Genomic DNA, 18,792 nt, shown 5'->3' with positions numbered 1-18,792 from the left:
GTGTTAGATAACATGTCTGATATTGCAGATGAACTGAATAAGTACTATGCACAAATTTTGAAATTTCAGATGATTATTTATTAGAAAAAACTTTCAAACTTAAAGGTAAGTAAGGCTCCTGGGGTTGAAGGCCTGCTAATTCTGAGGGAGGTTGCAAGAGAATGTGTACAAAACTATTAAAGGTTAATTATGAGGGCATCACTGAACTTAGCAGAATCAAGTTCTTAAAACAGTGTAGGCAGGCAAGGCACATGGTGTGCTATCCACGATTTATCAGAATTTGCTTGTTTTGATAAGGAGGTCGTAATAGTACTTAGTACCTTGGGTTGGAGGTTGACAAGACGAGAAAAGATATTTTTTGACATTAGACTTGAACTTCTGCAGACTGAAATTTTCAGGAAAGACATATGAAGGAAGGTTGTTCCAGAAAACGGCAGTTAAATGAATAAACGAGGAAGATGAAAAGTTGGTTCTGTGAGTTTGAAGTTGGACAGTAAATGGATGTTGTCTGGTGGCAACATGTGTTCGGACTGTTTTGAAAGAGAGAGCGGGAATTATAGAAGCCAATTCAGAAGAACAGTGCCCATGGAAGTATCTATAGAAAAGGCATACAGCAGAAACAGTACGTCTATGAGACAGAGAAGGGAGAGAGAGACTCTGTTAGAGATGAGTCATTAATTAATCTAACTGCCCTCTTCTGAATGGAATCTAGAAGCCTGAGAGAGGTTTTGGGGGCACCTCCCCAGATGTGGGAACAATATTCCGTGGTAGGGCAGATGTGGGATTTGTACAGAGTGAACAGCTGTTTGAAAGAAAAGTTTGAGAACGAAAGAGAAAACCAAGTTTTTTAGATGCAGAGAAAACAATATTTGAAATGTACTTGTGCCAAGAGAGATTAGAAGTCAGGGTAATCCCCAAAGATAAGCATAGGAGCAGAAGAGTTCTTTTTGCAAGATATAAGACAAGGCTGAGTTTTAGAAAGATTGAAATCAACTAAGTTGTCTTTGCCCCACTGGAGAATTACCTGGAGATCGACATTTAAGGAATTGGTAGTGGATATTCGAGAAGTTGAAGCTGATTGAGCAGGGCAAAATTTCTCAAAATGGAAAGTGGAATGCAATGTGCTGTCATCAGCAAAACTATGGATATGATTTCCAGTTAATGGAAGAAGGTCATATAAATAGAAGAGGAAAAGAGTGAGGGAAAGAACTGAACCTTGGGGGAACCAACATTAGTGGAGAACTTAAAGACAGAGAGCCATCTACCATAACTGGATAACCAATTACAAAAAACAGTTGGCAAACCATAAGATGGAAGCTTATTTAGAAGACTTTTATGCCAAACATGATCAAAAGCCTTTGAGATGTCTAGAGCAACTTGTGTTTCGCCGAACTTTTCCATTGAATTTGTCCATAAATGAGAAACATAAGCCAGAATATCACCAGTGGCGGAATCCATACTGGCGATCGTTGATCAGATGGAAAGTTTCTAGGTGGTTTAAGAGTTGGTGGTTAATTGATTTCTCCATTACTTTAGAAAGAGTAGAAGTAATTGCAATGGGATGATAATTGGATGGGGGGGAATTGTCACCCTTCTTAGGAACTGGCTGGATATGAGCAAATTTCCAAACAGAAGGAAAAACACATTTGGAATAAGAAAGTGAAAAAAGGCGGCAAAGAACAGGAGTAAGTTTGGGAGCACAATTCCAGATCAAGTGGAGAAATACCATCAGGACCTGGAGCTTTCTTAGCATCAAGATCCGTCAAAATCCTTCTGACATCCTTTTGACGGAAGATCACAGGAGGTATTGAATGGAGCATGTTGGGAATGGTTGGAGGTGTTTTACCAAGATCATTAATACACGAGTTGGAAGAAACATGGGATGCTAGCAGGTCAACTTTATCGTTGGCCGAAGTGACAACAGAAAGATCTCGTTTTAACAGAGGTGGGAGAAGAGAGGGGCCAAAAGTTGCGGCCAATAGCTTTGGCAAGAGACCAGAATGCTCGGCTACTGTTAGGGCAAGAAGCAAGTTTTCTCTCTTAGCCTGTTCAAAATCTAGATTGGATTTATTAATAACTCCTTTACAATTGTTGTGAGCTTTGGTGTAGGCAGAAAATGAAACTGAAGAATTGGAAACAAGCCAATTACGATATGCAAAATTCTTCTCCTGAATGGCCTTAGCACATTTGTTGGAAAACCAATGTTTAGATAAAGAAGGAGATTTTAAAGTGGAGTGTGTGATAAAGGATTCCATTCCTACAAGGATAATTTCACTGACATGATCTGAGCAAACGTTGACATCAGAAACAGTAATCCAACCAAGGAAAAGAAATCTCGCAGGTCATTCCATTTTGCATTCTTGTAATGCCAAACAACACGAGGTTGGGAATTGCCATGAGATAAAGGCTCCATTGGAGAAGAGACAATCACCAAGTTGTAATCTGAGGTGCCTAAAGGACCACTCACTTCAACTGTGTATTTAGAAGGGTTGTGAGAAAAAATCAACTGTGTATTTAGAAGGTTTGTGAGAAAAAAGATCAAGTGTGTTGGCTGTATGGTTAGGATTGTCCGGTATTCTTGTAGGTATATAAGGTATGTTCGTGTCAGACAGCACCTGGGATTTCTCCCATCTATTCTTGTAGGTAAATGAACAATCTGTGCAAGGTCATTAGTAATTGAAAAGACAGCATCTTGACCAGCTTGGTAGGTGTGACTAGAAAATGCAAGCCAGCTGGAGTTGTGAACATTAAAATCACCAAGGAAAATTACGTCACGGTTAGGAAAGTTGGATTGAAGAAAGTCAAGTTGCAAAGAGAGGAAGTCGAAGAGCTCCAAGTGATTAGTGGAGTTGGGAGAATGGTAGAGACAACAGATGAATTTAACACAATGAGGTAGAAAGATTTTAAGCCAGAGAAGATTGAAAAGAGGAGATTCCAAATTACCAAGTCTCTGACAGGGAATTTCGGAATGGACATATGCACAAGTACCACCTTTGAGGCGAAAGGAATCATACAGCGAATAGTTTTCGCAACGGAGATGAACAGTAGTTGAATCAACCAATAACTGAGGTTCTGTCAGAATCTCATGGGGAAACGCAGAAGTACATGGGGTTTGGCAGACTGCAAGTGGAAATGGACATCATTGAGATTAGAATTGAGACCACGTATATTTGTGAAATGAACTAGGAAGTGTTTGGGAGGTTTAGATGTTTTCACAGAGCTTATAAGCTTATTCTGTTAGTTTGACAATTCATGGTGTATTCAATAGTATGAAAAAAGTGGGGGGGGGAACATGCTGTATGAAGCAATGAAATTTTTAGATATGGCGTACACATGGTAAGAATATACCCAGATCCTTGACATGATGTGGCCTTGACAATGCCCCCCACACACACACAATACTTGGACTCCCTCCAGTCACTGTCTGGCAAAGTAAAGGTAGCAAGATTATACACTAGCTGATCAGGAAGCCTCCTAAAGAGTTACCAATAGGTCTGGTCCGGTGTACTAACTAGCGGCCAGCCTACGAATGCCCTTTTAGAGCTGTACCCTCAAATGTAAGGAAGATTGGATCTCGCCATGACGGTGGTGGTATTGCACCAGTTGATGAGAGTCATCTACCACCTATTATTGCCTGGTAACACAGAGGGGGGGCGGCATTCCTCCTTGTGGTGTGGGTGCCGCACCTCGACCTCTGCTTACATTGGTTCACACCTGGGTGGTCATCCACGGTGTGCTTGTGCATGGGGGTTACACCCAGGATTACTAACAGTCCCACCATTGTGAAGGTGCAAGTAGAGGATTTGGCTGTCGCAGACTGTCTGGATTTCACTGAAATTGGGTACACTTGACTTGAGTGTCACCCTGATAACTGATATTCGGATGACACTCAAATTACCCTGATATTCGGGTGACTTGAGTGTCACCTGAATATCAGTTATCAGCATTTTAGACTCCCAGGTAGCAAGTACAGCTTGTCTGGCATATCTGAGAGAATGTCTGTAACAACCTCAAGGACCATGAATTTGTATAAGAGAATTGCAAGTCTGCATCTAAATAAATATACATTGTACTTCTTGAAAGGGTTCAGAGATGGGCAGTTCTTCTGGTAAGATCACATAAGGATGGCCATGTGAGGAACAACTTCAAATATGTGGGCTACAGAGTGTGGTAACTATGCGCCTTAGAGGAGACATAACTGAAGTGTATAAGGCTCTTAGAGTAAAATTAATGAGGATGAAATTCATCCTCATTCATTTTCACTCATAAATGATTCCAGAACCACAAAGTTCAAGAAGTTTAAAATTGGGTAAATTCAAAGGTTAGCCATACAGTATTAGTAACCATTCAAGGAGGGAATCAAAATAGGTATTTTATTTAATTTTTTTGGCTGGTGCAACAAAAGCCCCAGGCTTCCTTGCACTATATGGCTAACACTAATACCACACTCAAACATGAAACATGTAATATAATAATTACTTGTGAATACAGGGTAAGGTAGAGAAATAGACAATTTTTAAAACTAATTAAATTATGAATTTGTATTTGCCAAATTACAAATATGCCATTTATTGTTTGAAAATGATATCCTTGAGAATGTTTGTGTATTTTTTGAAAATGATATCCTACGATGAGACGTAGTATATTCAAAGGAATTTTGGTAATTTCATCACATATTTCTTTTGTTGAGCTCTTCAATATTATGTAGGATGAGAGAAGGATAGAGGCCAAGAAATGCCACCATTCCTAGAGATGATATGGTTATGTAAAAGCACGTGTCTGTTGACACCCTGGCAGTATGAGGCATTATGTCATCTTGAAACTAACTGACCTCATTAATTTGAGGAAACCTAGTAGCTAGTCATTAGTCAAAAAAGTTGCAATCATGTTAGCATAGCAGCCTTACCCTTCCATTATTATATTCAATTAAATATGGGCTGATAATGGTGTGTGATGAAATTGCACACCACACCGTTACCTGGTCACTATCTAATGGTTGTTTGTGGAATTGGTGAGGGTTTTCTTCCAACCAATAACAAAAGCTTTGTTTACTCACAAAACTGTTTAAATTAAAGTCTTTATTCACAATCTATGAATGTCTGATGAAGCAGACATTCATAGATTGTGGATATGGCGTACACATGGTAAGAATATACCCAGATCCTTGACATAATGTCTTGAAAAATTTTTTTTACAAGAAGATTGTTTTAATTTTGCAGTACTTGTACCTTTTAAGGATGGAAATTTAAGTCCTGGTGCAGTATTCATCATACGCTCCTATTGGGGAAGTTCAACAATAATGCATGCCGATGTGTAGAATGCTTTGGACACATCGGTATGCACGTTGATGTGTGTAGAATGCTTTGGACACATCGGTATGCACATTGATGTGTGTAGAATGCTTTGGACACATCGGTATGCACGTTGATGTGTGTAGAATGCTTTGGACTTATGAAACAGTCCTGACAGTTACAATGTTTTTTGGTAATGTAGGGGCTTCTTTTTGAGGGCCCAACCAGTTTCTGCAAAATTACCTATCCATGTTTTAATGGCATGAGCAGATGGGATCGTGATGATTAAGTTTAAAGTGAATGCAAAATAAATATCAAGCAGCCTCGTATCTGCTGTTGTTTTTGTAAAATGCCTTGATGGCAAAAGCACATATGCACCACTGTTCCATGGTTACTAAATGGCATGATATGGACAAGAGTATGTCAGGTGATTCAATCCTCCCTGGTTTGATAACTGGTATTCAGAAAACCATTTCTTAAAATCACCTGTTTCCCTGCACCACCACCCTGTATGTCATGACATCCTTCTGATAATAAATCAGACTGACCTAAAAACTTTCTTCACTTATAGATGTATTTTGGGTTGTGGTTTCCATTCAAGCTAGTTCATTTTGTAAACGTACTGGCTGGTGCTATTACTCTTTCAGTGCTTTTTTAAATTTGACAACAATGTTTTGTATCATAATTTCTGCTTACAAATATCACAAGTGGCCTGGTTTTCATTTCCTAAAATTGTGAAATAATTTTGCAAGGGATTTCTCCAGATTTGTTTTCTCAATAGAGACAATATTATGAAATGTCAGTGCACAAAAACAAATCATACAAAGTCATGCATAAACCCCAGTTACTTACTATGGCAATGAACATTGCTTATTTCATTGTCCAATCAATGACTAATTGGTGACATTATTGTCTGGCTACTCCACCCTCTGGTCGTGAACTCCATACTCAGTATCACCCTAGAAAATTACTAAAATATATAGTTATATAATATTAGTGTAAATACACCATAGTTAGCTCATAAAAATAAACTACAATCGTAGTGTAAAGGCATCGATTTAATTGTATCTCATATTGTGAGATACAGTTTACACTACAATTGTAGTTTATTTTTGAGCTAACTATGGTGTATTTACAGATATTTTATAGTTATAAAATATGGATATGGCGTACACATGGTAAGAATATACCCAGATCCTTGACATAACGTCTTGAAAAATTTTTTTGCAAGAAGATTGTTTTAATTTTGCAGTACTTGTACCTTTTAAGAATGGAAAGTTAAGTCCTGGTGCAGTATTCATCACACGCTACTTTGGGGAAGTTCAACAATAATGCTCATATTGTGTTGTCTTGTGCATTTAATTACAATTAAAATATATATAGTGTACAAAATCCAATTCTAATAGTTAGGTTTGATGCAGGAATGTAAAGCATTCTTTGTCTTTCATTAAATCAATCAGAATTGGAGGTGTTTTGTAGGCTATGAAACATTGGCTGCAGTAAAGGTAGATTAATGTTGATAAAAAACATGAAGCTTATAGCTAAAAAAAAAATTAAGTATTAAAATATATACTTAACTTGTGCTGCTGCATCTAGTTCTACAAAAACATAGACAAAAAAAATTGGTTAAAAAAACAGCCTCCAAATAATTAACCACTTTACATTTTGAGTGATAATTAGCATTAGTAAAGGCACATGAAGCAAGAAAGCTTATTTAGCATCTGCCAAAAAAAAGCCCCATTTCCCCTACCCATTCACTCCAAAAGTTTGTCGAGTTCAGCTTTGAATTTATTTAAGCTGTCAACTTCCACAATGACAGATAGAAGTTTGCTCCTGCAATTAACCACCCACTGGCTAAAAGCAAATTTCCACACAACTATTTTACAACCATCTTTCCTCAATTTGAATTTATGCCCCATCAGGTGCGGAATCTTAGCAAGAGAAAGAATCCCATCAGCATTGAGCTTGCTCAAGCCATTTAAGGACTTGTACACCTCAATCAGATCACCTCGCAGGTGCCGTGCCTAGTCTCCAGACACTGCAATTTGCAGAACTTAAGCCTATCTTCGTAACAGCAACCCTTTGTTCCACTCACTAATCTTGTTGCCCTGCTCTGTACTCAGTCTAGTAGTTCAGCATCTTTCCTAAAATGTGGCCTGTATGCAGTACTCAATGTGTGGCCTGACCACTGCCTTATACAAGGGAATAATCACCTCCTTATCCCTGCTAGCAAAATTCCTATATACCATTGACGAGACCTCATGAGCTACTCTTGCACCTGTCTGTACTGCTCAGAAATTTTCATATCTGACTGCACAATTATCCCCAGGTCTTTTTCATTCTCCACTACCCTGAGTTTAGTACCGCACAGATAGTATGTTACTCTGGGGATACTGTTACCCATACGCAGTACTTTGCATTTATCAATGTTAAACTTCAGTTTCCAACTCTCAGCCTATCTGCTCAACTTTTCTAGATACTGTTGCAGTAGAATACCATCCTTACTGTCATTAACAACCCTAACAACCTTCGTATCGTTTGCAAACGTGGACATTAAACCTGATATACCTTCATCAATATCATTGATAAATACAGAAACCAACAATGGGCCCAATGCAGATACCTGAGGAACTCCACCAATAATGTAAGTCCATGAAGAGTAAGTGTCCATTGTTTACCACTCTTCTCCCACTCAACCATCATCCATTTATTCGTTGTAGCAACTTGCCCTTAATGCCATATTGCACCAACTTGTACAGCAGTCATGTGCAACAATATCAAAAGCTTTCCTAAAATCCAAGTATATGATATCAAAATTATTTTTTGCATCCAATTCCTTCGTAACCACATCATAGTATCCAATCAAATTGGTCAGACAAGACTTCCCCTTAACAAACCCATGCAGTGTCTGAACTATAACTGCAGTCTTGTCTAGATAATCCTGCAGTGCTTCTTTAACCAGTGACTCCAATATTTTACGCAGAACAGAAGTTAAACTAACATGTCTGTAATTACTCGTGTCACCTTTCGACCGCCCCTTTGTGAATTGGGGAAACATTTGTACTTCTCCAGTCCGTGGGGACCTCCCTGAATCCAAGGATGCTTTCATAATTATGGCTGAGGGTTTGCTTACTTCCTTTGCTGCCTCTATTAATATAACTGAATAGATCCCATCCACCCCTGTGCTGTTCTGTTTAACTTCAACAATTTCTCCTCCACTTTACTCTCAATTATTACAAAATCATTTAGATTCCTGTTAGAGTTTAATAAACTTCTGGCCTCCACTTCCCTACAGAATTCCTCTTTATGTGTATGTAAATGAAAAATACTCATTCAGTTTTTCAGTTACCTGAAAAGCCTCCATTATCACAGCAAATGCACGGTATCAAAATTGTTAATAACAAGCTCCAAATGTAGTGTTCTTGTAAAAAGAACTAACTGAAATCACTCAAAGAACACTACAGAATCTCGTTTACAACTATCAGCAAGGTCCTCTATAAGATATCAAGCATAGTTTGTAAACAGCTGAGTGGCACCAGCTACTAACTCAGTGAGTGTTAAGAATTGCTAGAACACAAAAATGGCTAAGTCAGTAACAAGGCAAAATCAGGCTTGTATTTACATTAACTGTTTGTTTTTAGGTCCTAAATCCATCCCTGAAATGGATCCCACGTTATGGTACACTCTGTATTTATCTGCTCAGTTACCTGAGTAGGATCATCAATCAACAGTCGAATCATGAATATCAGGTGGACCAATCTGATTCGTAGCCGAGTGGTCAGGAATGGGAGTGCAGTAACACACACTCTTTGAGTGGACCAGGGTTCAAGCCCCTGACTGTTGAATACAGTCGATCTGCCAACCCACACTGGACCAGCGTGGCAGATTATGGTCCATTTCCCTCAGCATGAATTGTTGAGAAGGCTTCCATCCTGCAGTGGGTTGATAATGGCTGCACTTTTTTTTTTCTAGAGATTATGTAAGTAAAGAAGTCTTTGATGTTTTTCTTTGCATCCTTTGCAAAAGATTTCTCATAATCTGCCTTCGCCTGCCTAAACTCATTTCTGACTTTATTACAGTGTAGCTTATATCTACCATAGGCTTCTGTGTTGGCTGATAATTTATATGCATCCCATGGATTTTTCTTCTCTGCCATGACAAGTCTCATTACTACATTTAACATCCATTTAGGTTTAAACCTTGAATGGTATTTCTTAGTTTTTTTTTTTTTTTTTTTTTATGTAAACCCCAAACATGAGAGGTATTAGAACCTATAGTACTTAACTTAGTACTGTGCTGGTGTTATTATTATTAGCCATATGGTGCAAGGAAGCCTGAGGCTTATGCTACACCAGCCTAAAAAAAAATTCTGAATTACCCCAAGAGACAGACAGACAGAGAGAAGGGAATCATCAAGAAAAAGAAGAATGATGATATCCAGCTCGGGACCCTGGGTGTGCCAAGCCCATACTCACCAGATGTGAACCCCTGGTGTTGGAGGTTGAGAAGATGAAAGAAGGTATTTGTTGACATTAGACTTGAACTTCTGTAGACTGTAATTTTCAGGAAATATGTTGTTCCATAAAACGGCAGTTGAATGTGAGTTTGAAGTTTGACAGTAAATGGATGTTGGCTGGTGGTGGCATGTGTTCGGACTGTTTTGAAAGAGAGTGGGAATTTATAGAAGCCAATTCAGAAGAACAGTGCCCATGGAAATATCTGTAGAAAGGCATGTAGCAGAAACAGTACGTCTATGAGACAGCGAGTGGAGAGACTCTGTTAGAGAAGAATCATTAATTTACCTAACTGCCCTCTTCTGAACGGAATCAAGAAACCTGAGAGAGGTTTTGGGGGGCACTACCCCAGATGTGGGAACAATATTCCATGATAGGGCTGATTTGTAAAGAGTGAACAGCTGTTTGGAAGAAAAGTAACGACGGGAGTGAAAGAGAAAACCAAGTTTTTTAGATGCAGAGGAAGCAATATTTGTAATGTGTTTGTGCCAAGAGAGATTAGAAGACAGGGTAATCCCCAAAAGAGATATATTATTTTGCCTAGAAATCGGAGTGTCACCAAAGATAAGCATAGGAGCAGAAGAATCCTTTTTGAGAGATATAAGACAAGAATGAGTTTTAGAAGGATTGAAATCAACTAAGTTGTCTTTGCCCCACTGGAGAATTACCTGAAGATCGGCATTTAAGGAATTGGTAGTAGATTTTCGAGAAGTTGAAAATGATTGAGCAGGACAATGTTTCTCAAAATGGAAAGTGGAATGCAATGTGCTATCATCGGTAAAACTATTTTTAGAATTTCCAGTCAATGGAAGAAGGACAATATACAATAGGAAAAGAGTGGAGGAAAGAACTGAACCTTAGGGGACACCAACATTAGTGGAAAACTTAAAGACAGAGAGCCATCTACAATCACCCTCAGTGAGTGATCAGAGAGAAAACTGGATAACCAATTACAAAAAAAAATTGGCAAACCATAAGATGGAAGCTTGTTGAAAAGACTTATGCCAAACTTGATTGAAAGCCTTTGAGATGTCAAGAGCAACTGCTTGTGTTTCACCGAACTTTTCCATTGAATTTGTCCATAAATGGTTAACAAAAGCCAGAATATCACCAGTGGATCGACATTGATGGAATCCATACTGGCGATCGTTGATCAGAAGGAAGGTTTCTAGGTAGTTTAAGAGTTGGCGGTTAATTGATTTCTTCATTACTTTAGAAAGAGTAGAAGTAATTGCAATGGGACAATAATTGGATGGGACTGATTTGTCACCCTTTTTAGGATATAAGCAAATTTCCAAGAAGAAGGAAAAACACTTTTGGAATATGAAAGTAAAAAAAAAGGCAGCAAAGAACAGGAGTAAGTTCAGGAGCACAGGTTTTGAGAACAAGTGGAGAAATACCATCGGGACCTGGAGCTTTCTTAGCATCAAGATTCGTCAAAATCCTTCTGACATCCTTTTGACGGAAGACCACAGGAGGCACTGAATGGTGCGAGGTGTTTTACCAAGATCATTAATACATGAGTTGGAAGAAAAATGGGATGCTAGCTTTCTCATTGGCTGAAGTGACAACAGAACCATCTGGTTTGGACAGAGGTGGGTGCAGAGATTGGCAAAAGTTGCGGCCAATAGCTTTGGCAAGAGACCAGAATGCTCAGCTACCATTAGGGCAAGAAGCAAGTTTTCTACTCTTAGCCTGTTCAAACTCTAGTTTGGACTGATTAATAACTGCTTTACAGTTATTAATCAGTTTTTGCGAGCTTTGGTGTAAGCAGAAAATGAAACTGAAGAATTAGAAACAAGCCAATTAGGATATGCAATATTCTTCTCTTGAACAGCCTTATCACATTTATTGGAAAATCAAGGGTTAGATAAAGAACAAGATTTTAAAGTGGAGTGTGTGATAAAGGATTCCATTCCTCCAAAAATAATTTCATTGACATGATCTGAGCAAACAACTGACAGAAGGTTTGAAACAGTAATCTAACCAAGGAAAAGAAATCTCGCTGGTTATGACATTTTGCATTCTTGTAATGCCAAACAATACAAGGTTGGGAATAGCCATGAGATAAAGGCTCCATTGGAGAAGAGACAATCACCAAGTTGTGATCTGAAGTGCCTAAAGGACCTCTTGCTTTGACCGTGTACATAGAAGGGTTGTTTGTGAGAAAAAGATCAAGCGTGTTGGCTGTATGGTTAGGATTGTTCCGTATTCTTGTAGGTAAATGAACAATCTGTGCAAGGTCATTAGTAATTGCAAAAGCCTCAGCATCTTGACCAGCTGGGTTGGTGTGACTAGAAAATGGAAGCCAGCTGGAGTTGTGAACATTAAAATCACCAAGGAAAATTTCCTCACTGTTAGGAAAGTTGGACTGGAGAAAGTCAAGTTGCAAAGAGATGAAGTCGAAGAGCTCCAAGTCATTAGTGGAGTTGGGAGAATGGTAGAGACAACAGATGAATTTGACAAAATGAGGTAGAGAGATTTTAAGCCAAAGAAGATCGAAAAGAGGATATTCCAAATTACCAAGTCTCTGACAGGGAATGTCGGAACTGACATATGCACAAGTACCACATTTGGGGCGAAAGGAATCATATAGCGAATAATTTGGGCAACTGAGATGAGCAGTAGTTGAATCAACCAATAGCTGAGAGTCTGTCAGAAAAAGTACATGGGGTTTGGCAGACTGCAAGTGGAAATGGACATAGTTTAGATCAGAATTGAGACCACCTATATTTGTAAAATGAATTAGAATTGAGACCACCTATATTTGTGAAATGAATTAGAATTGAGACCACCTATATTTGTGAAATGAATTAGGAAGTGTTTGGGAGGTTTAGATCTTTTCGCAGATTAGCTTACTCTATTAGTTTGACAATTCATGGTGTATTCAATAATGAGGAAAAAGTGGGTGGGACATGCTTTATGAAGTAAAGAAATTTTTGGATATGGCATACACATGGTAAGAATATAACCAGTAACGTGGCCTCGACAATGCCCCTCGCATACACATTACTCCGACTCCCTCCAGTCACTATCTGGCAGAGTAGAGGTAGCAAGATTATACACTAGCTGATCTGGAAGCCTCCTAGAGAGTTACCAATAGGTTCAGTCCAGTGTACTAACTAGCAGCCGGCCTGCGAACACCGTTTTAGAGCTGTACTTTCGAAATGTAAGGAAGATTGGATCTCGCCACAATGTTCATCATAACCTCAAAAGTCATCAATCATACTGCATGATGGAAGAGATGGGGAAGAGTTGACTGGAACTTAGATCTGGAGACTAAATAGTTGGTATGAAAAACCTGGTAGCTTCCAAGATTAATTCCCTGAATTCCTTCCATTTTCACAAATATCATTACCTGTGACACTGACTATGTAGTGTCAGTGACAAAGTACAAATAGTGCTTAGACAATTGCAATTACTATTTGCACTATTTTGTGAACATTAGCACAAATTTCTCAATGTCATTGGAGCATGGTAAAACGTTTGGTAAAACTCAGTTCAATTGTGCTGCTTTGTTGAACAGACATGCTGAGATCGAAGTCCTTCGTGACAACAGTGGTTTTGCCACTAGGCTATAGTTAGCTGATCTCAAAAGAAGGAGTGGAGTATTTACAGACTTATTCCAGGTTTTTCTTCCTGCACAAAAAAAAGATGCAAATTGGCCATGAACACACTTGCACTCACATATACATTAGCGCAACAGCAGCTGAGAGCTAAATGGGATGATTCTTGGGTGGTTTTTCTGGATTTTTCTTAAACATATTTGGAAAATGGATAGTGCTGGATAATGAACTGCCAGATTTTGGAGGTTCAACAGTAGCTGTATGGCAAGTTGAGCAATGCCGCTTTTCCTTCCTCTGTTCAAATCATCCTTTTAACCTGTGGCCGTGATGGGTAGATTGCAACATAAACTGTATTTTGTATCTTATTATTATTGTTGCAAAACATTCTTCTTAAACAGATTTTAGTGCTTTTCATATCAAGAATGACTAAAATGTAGGAAGCATGTAAAAGGGGTCTTTTTCAAAATACAACCACATACACAACCTTCATCAAATAAAATTTTTTTTTATTATTTTAATTATTTAATTAGTATTTTTTACTTTACAAGTTTTCTTTTTGTTTTCATCCAAAAAAATAGCCAAACTGTCCATAGAACATACACAACTTACAGACAATATAACGAGATGTTTTATGTAGTCTTAGTTACAACATTGTAAAAAAGCTTGTAGTACAAGACATTTTTTTTTGGGAGGGGCAGGGGGAAATGTGGAATAAGTTTAATTTGTTTTTTACAATAATGTTAGTAATTTTTTATACTGCTGTGCATTCTTTTGAATCATATACTAGTAGAGTAGCATACAGAGTGTATGCTACTCTACTAAAATTATTGATTTCATCATCTTTGGCTAAGCAACCTCCAATAATGGAGGGTTCCCATGATTCTAGATAACACTGAAAATCACTTCTAACCAGCACTGTTCTGAAAACAGATAATCCTACCCATTTTAATCACTACAATCAACAGAGGTCATAATTATTTTACAGCCTCCATGGGCATCTCATCTCATCCACACACTTTATTTTGCAAGGAAATTCATAACCCTTTGTTATTTGTTTAGAGAAAATTTAAATATTAAAATTTTTTATTTAAAGAATGTCTATTATCAAAACCTGAGTTCCTCATATAAATTTAACAATTAAACAATAATTCTTTAATTATTTAGTATATATTAGGTTCTATGAATTTCACATGCGGTGTAAAAGCACATGAACATTCCAAAATTGTGATTATTTGAAAATGAACATACTCTATACACCACTTTCATTTCAGATGTAACTGTAAGAAAACTTTTTGTTATACAGGGTGTATCATAACATGTGGGACCCATTTCAGGGATGGATTTAGGACCTAAAAAAAAAGTTCATGTAACTACATGCCTGATTTTGCCTTGTTACTGACAGCCATTTTTGTGTTCTAGCAATTCGTACCACTCACTGAGTTAGCATAGCTGGTGCCATTCAGCTGTTTACAAACTATGTGTGATATCTTATAGAGGACCTTGCTGATAGTTGTAAACGAGATTCCATAGTGTTCTTTGAGTGATTTCAGTTAGTTCTTCTTACAAAAACACTACATTTGTAGCTTGTTATTAACAATTTTGACACCGTGTATTTGCTGTGATAATGGAGGCCTACTCAAATCGAGAGATGGCAGACATGCATTTTATGTATGGACTTGCTAGATGAAATGCAACTGAGGCAAGTTGTCTGCATGCAGAAAACTCCTCTAATTGCAATGTTCCAAATAAGCTCTTTCAGATAATACACGAACACCTTGTGAAAACTGGTTCATTTAGAAAGCAAGTTTCAGATGGTGGTAAACCCATCATTACCAGAACAGGAAATCCAACAGACACCTGGAACTTTTGAGTGGGTGAGGTCTATGATGAGGTGTTTGCAAGCTTGCATTCAGATGCACGATGATCATTTTGAGCATTTCCTATCATGTAAGCAGATAGTTGCTGGCACACAAAAATGGAACTTTGAAACAAGGTGAAATCAGACCTATGTTTACATGAACTATTATTATTGTGTTTAGGTCTTAAACCCATCTCTGAATTGGGTCTGATATGTTATGATATACCCAGTATATTCAAATTCACAGTACTATTTCAAGTACTGTGAATTGTAGTACTGTGTGTTGTAGTATTTCTTTTTTCATTGCAGCAGGAGAAGTAGCAGTTTGATGCAGAAACAGTAGTAGTTGGTTTTCCAGCCAATTGAATAGAGGTGGCACCAGGATGTACCAAAATTTTATAGTAAATAATGTTTTAAGTATTGTTTCTTAGAATAAATTAATATTGTTTTATACAGGCTATCTATCAAAACACAATATTCAAATTTCTTGATTAACATCAATTTATTAAAAATGCTCAGATTTACAAGCTTTCTTTTTTGCCACTTGCAGATTCAATTATGAAAGAGAGACAAAGTTTCAAACTACAATACCTGATGGAAATTATAGAATGACACTTAACGGGGAACTCACCACACTTCTTGTTGGCAATACCGAATGAATTAGAATGTTGTAAGTTTCTCATCTCATTCATGAGTTTTTCTTGTAAACTGCCCATTATGTGAATTTGGGCTTGATTATAGTTACTTCTTAACAGCAGGAACTGAAGCATGAGTTAGGCATGGCATTTCAACAAATTATTCAGTGATCAGGTTTTCCAATTCCTATAGTATTTTGTTTTTTCTGCCTGATTATGGGATACTGATAAACAAAAGTGAGGCCAGCTGAAAGTTAAGTTTGCTTTATTTTGAAAATATATTCTAACTAATAATAAATACTATCAGACTGAAGCAGTAACATCTCTGGGTCCCACATCAAAGTCTTGGCATGGGACATCAGTTCAGAGTTGAACTGATGAAAATTAAAGCATAAGGATGAGTCTAATGAAAATAAGAGGCTGTCTAAACTTAAATTACATGCCACCATGGGGTAAATTTAGGGTACTACTTGTGCTTCTGTGCTAGTTACCTTGTATGCACAGAGAATAATTTTCAGCAGCAGAGACAACAAAACATTCACAGTAAAAATCCCAAATTGCATATCAAAGCTACTTGTTATTCAGTTTTTAATTACAGAGGTAATTTCTCTGGCAGTAACTCACCAGGATTATAAAAAAGGCGTACATCAACAATTGTATGTAATGCAAATGAGTATCCAAAATGGACAAATGATTACCATGATGGAAGAAAACCTAGATTCTTGCCCTGGATAAGTAGCCTTTTTGTCTCTGACACACATGTGTCAGAGACCAAAAGACTGCTGTAGCAGATAATATCATCAGGGTGGACTGGTTTGAAAGTTACGTGTAGCTATTAGGGCTTACAATACCAAGATCCCGGTCATTTTTTTCTGGTATTCAAATACCAGTATTGATACAAAAATACCGATTTTTCGGTACTAATTTAAAAAAATAATTATCCACGATTAATTCACATAAAGGTTATAAAATTGACAACAATAAATCATTAATACTGCTGAATTTGCAAATGAGGGATTATTATACACAGTACAAATGCAACGGAAACCTGAAAACGTCATGAAACTGTAAGACATAAAATCTTACAAATATGTTTTTCTTAGTAAGTGCAGTGTGTGTGTGTGGAAGTAAAGCACTTAAGGAATAACGAAAACATCATTATGAAATATTTCCATTAGTGGCAGTAGGCCTGGTAGGGAAATTAAGGAATATGGTGAACAATGGTATGGCGAGTGCGGAAGGGTTAAAATTAAAAGCTTCTGAACAATAGTTTAATTCCTCTATTACACCGCTACTTGAGGATGCGACACGTAGGGCATTTTGGGAAAAGGCGTCGGTATGGAGCAGTTCAAAGGTATTGTGAACAGGTGATCTTGAGGTAAAAGATGAAAGCATTTTGTTGTGTGGGAAAAATATTCTGTTTTTCCCACCAAAGGAATAAGAGTGAGTATAAAGACTAACACCATGATTGGGTTAGGTTTAAATTAGATAGGGAGACATACGCAAATATGTGCAAACCTCTCTGGGGTGTGCACATAAGTTTGCTTATAAAATAGTACAAGGGGCGATTCTAACTTGCAATCAATTCAATAAATAAATAAATGAGAAGGAAATAAGGTGCTCGCACCAAAAGAGGGGTTTGTGGTTGTTGTTTGGAGGGATTGCAGACTTCCAGTGGTAGTTCTGGGTTCAATTCGGGTCCAGTTCTGGGAGTGTCCAGCAGTGAAGGGTTCCGCCGGGCATGTTCCTGTGCTAGAAGTTAATCCGGAAGTTGAATAACAAGCCAGTCATATAGTGCCCTGGCTTCTACTACTGCTGTGGTAATTTCCTTCAGTATTAACAGAGAACTGTTCTCGAAATCCCGGAATAAGACAGTACTGGAAGAGCTTATACAGCAGAGATACAGAGTTCAACTAAGAAGAGAGAGAGAGACATCACTGCACTCTGTGGAAGGAATCTGCACAAAGGAATCCCACCATGAAAGAGAAGGAAGGCAAGTCCTCTGAATTGTGTTGTTTTGGAAATGGTACTTAAAGTGAGAGATTATTTTAGAGTAAGGTTAAAGTTGAAGAAACACGAGAAATAAGGAAATGTTCAGTGTTGAGTTGGTTTATTGGTTGAAGTTGTAAAGAAAATTGATATTGCTAAATTAAGAGAGATTACATGGAATTGTTAGCATTAAGTTAGTGACTTATGGTGAAGAGAATTGATATTGATGTTTAAGAGAAATATGAGGAAGTGATTAAGATTGAATTAGTTTAGTGTTTGAAGCTGTAGAGAGAGTTGAGATTGTTAATTGAGAGAAATTTTATGGAAATGATAGCATGTATTAACAGATTAAATGAGAAATTAATATATTAGATGTAAATGAACACCAGTTATGTATTGTAAGTAGATTTGTATGATAAATGACTTTTGTTTTATAGTTGTGTCAATGCTCTTGAGAAACTGACAGCTCACATATAATATATATATATATATATATATATATATACGATATATAATATATATACTCGTGTGTGTGTGTGGGGGGGGGAATATCCCTCAGCTCCTGGAAATTCTAATTTTTTAACGCAGTCAGGTAGCTTGTGGGGCTTAGTGCTTGAAGGGAGTTGCTGTATGAAAATCATAACAGTGGCCACTGATGGCGATACTAAGGTAGAGGAAAATAAAAATTAATAAATAAATAACCCTCCTCCCACAACTTAGATTTGTTTCCTCACCAAGCTTAACCGTCAGTCTCTTTCTTTCATTAATACAGATACAGTGCCATAAAAAGTCAATAAAGGAAATATTTTTTATTTTTGATAAAAAGGAAATAAGATTTTTTGAATATGAAGGAATAAGGGGGGGGGGGGTTAAATTGCAACTTCTCTACTACTATCTCAGTACAAAGCATCAACCAGCACAGAATCCAAAAGGACGTTT

At 37.5% G+C, this 18,792-nt stretch overlaps 1 long non-coding RNA gene across 1 annotated transcript in view; it reads left to right on the top strand.

Annotated features, from left to right (window-relative positions):
• Positions 1-16,126, top strand: part of LOC150080922 (uncharacterized) — a 58,345-nt gene extending 42,219 nt beyond the window's left edge. Inside the window, exon 5 of the long non-coding RNA XR_016547368.1 lies at positions 15,780-16,126. This is a non-coding gene — a long non-coding RNA (uncharacterized LOC150080922). The remainder of the gene's footprint in view (positions 1-15,779) is intronic.
• Positions 16,127-18,792: the final 2,666 nt, after the last annotated feature.

Source organism: Mastigoproctus giganteus, chromosome 9 (genome assembly GCF_048544385.1).
Source record: "Mastigoproctus giganteus isolate SK-2022 chromosome 9, ASM4854438v1, whole genome shotgun sequence".
Lineage (NCBI taxonomy): Eukaryota > Metazoa > Arthropoda > Arachnida > Uropygi > Thelyphonidae > Mastigoproctus > Mastigoproctus giganteus.
Note: the sequence above shows the minus strand (reverse complement) of the source record. Positions and strands in the feature narration are given on the sequence as shown.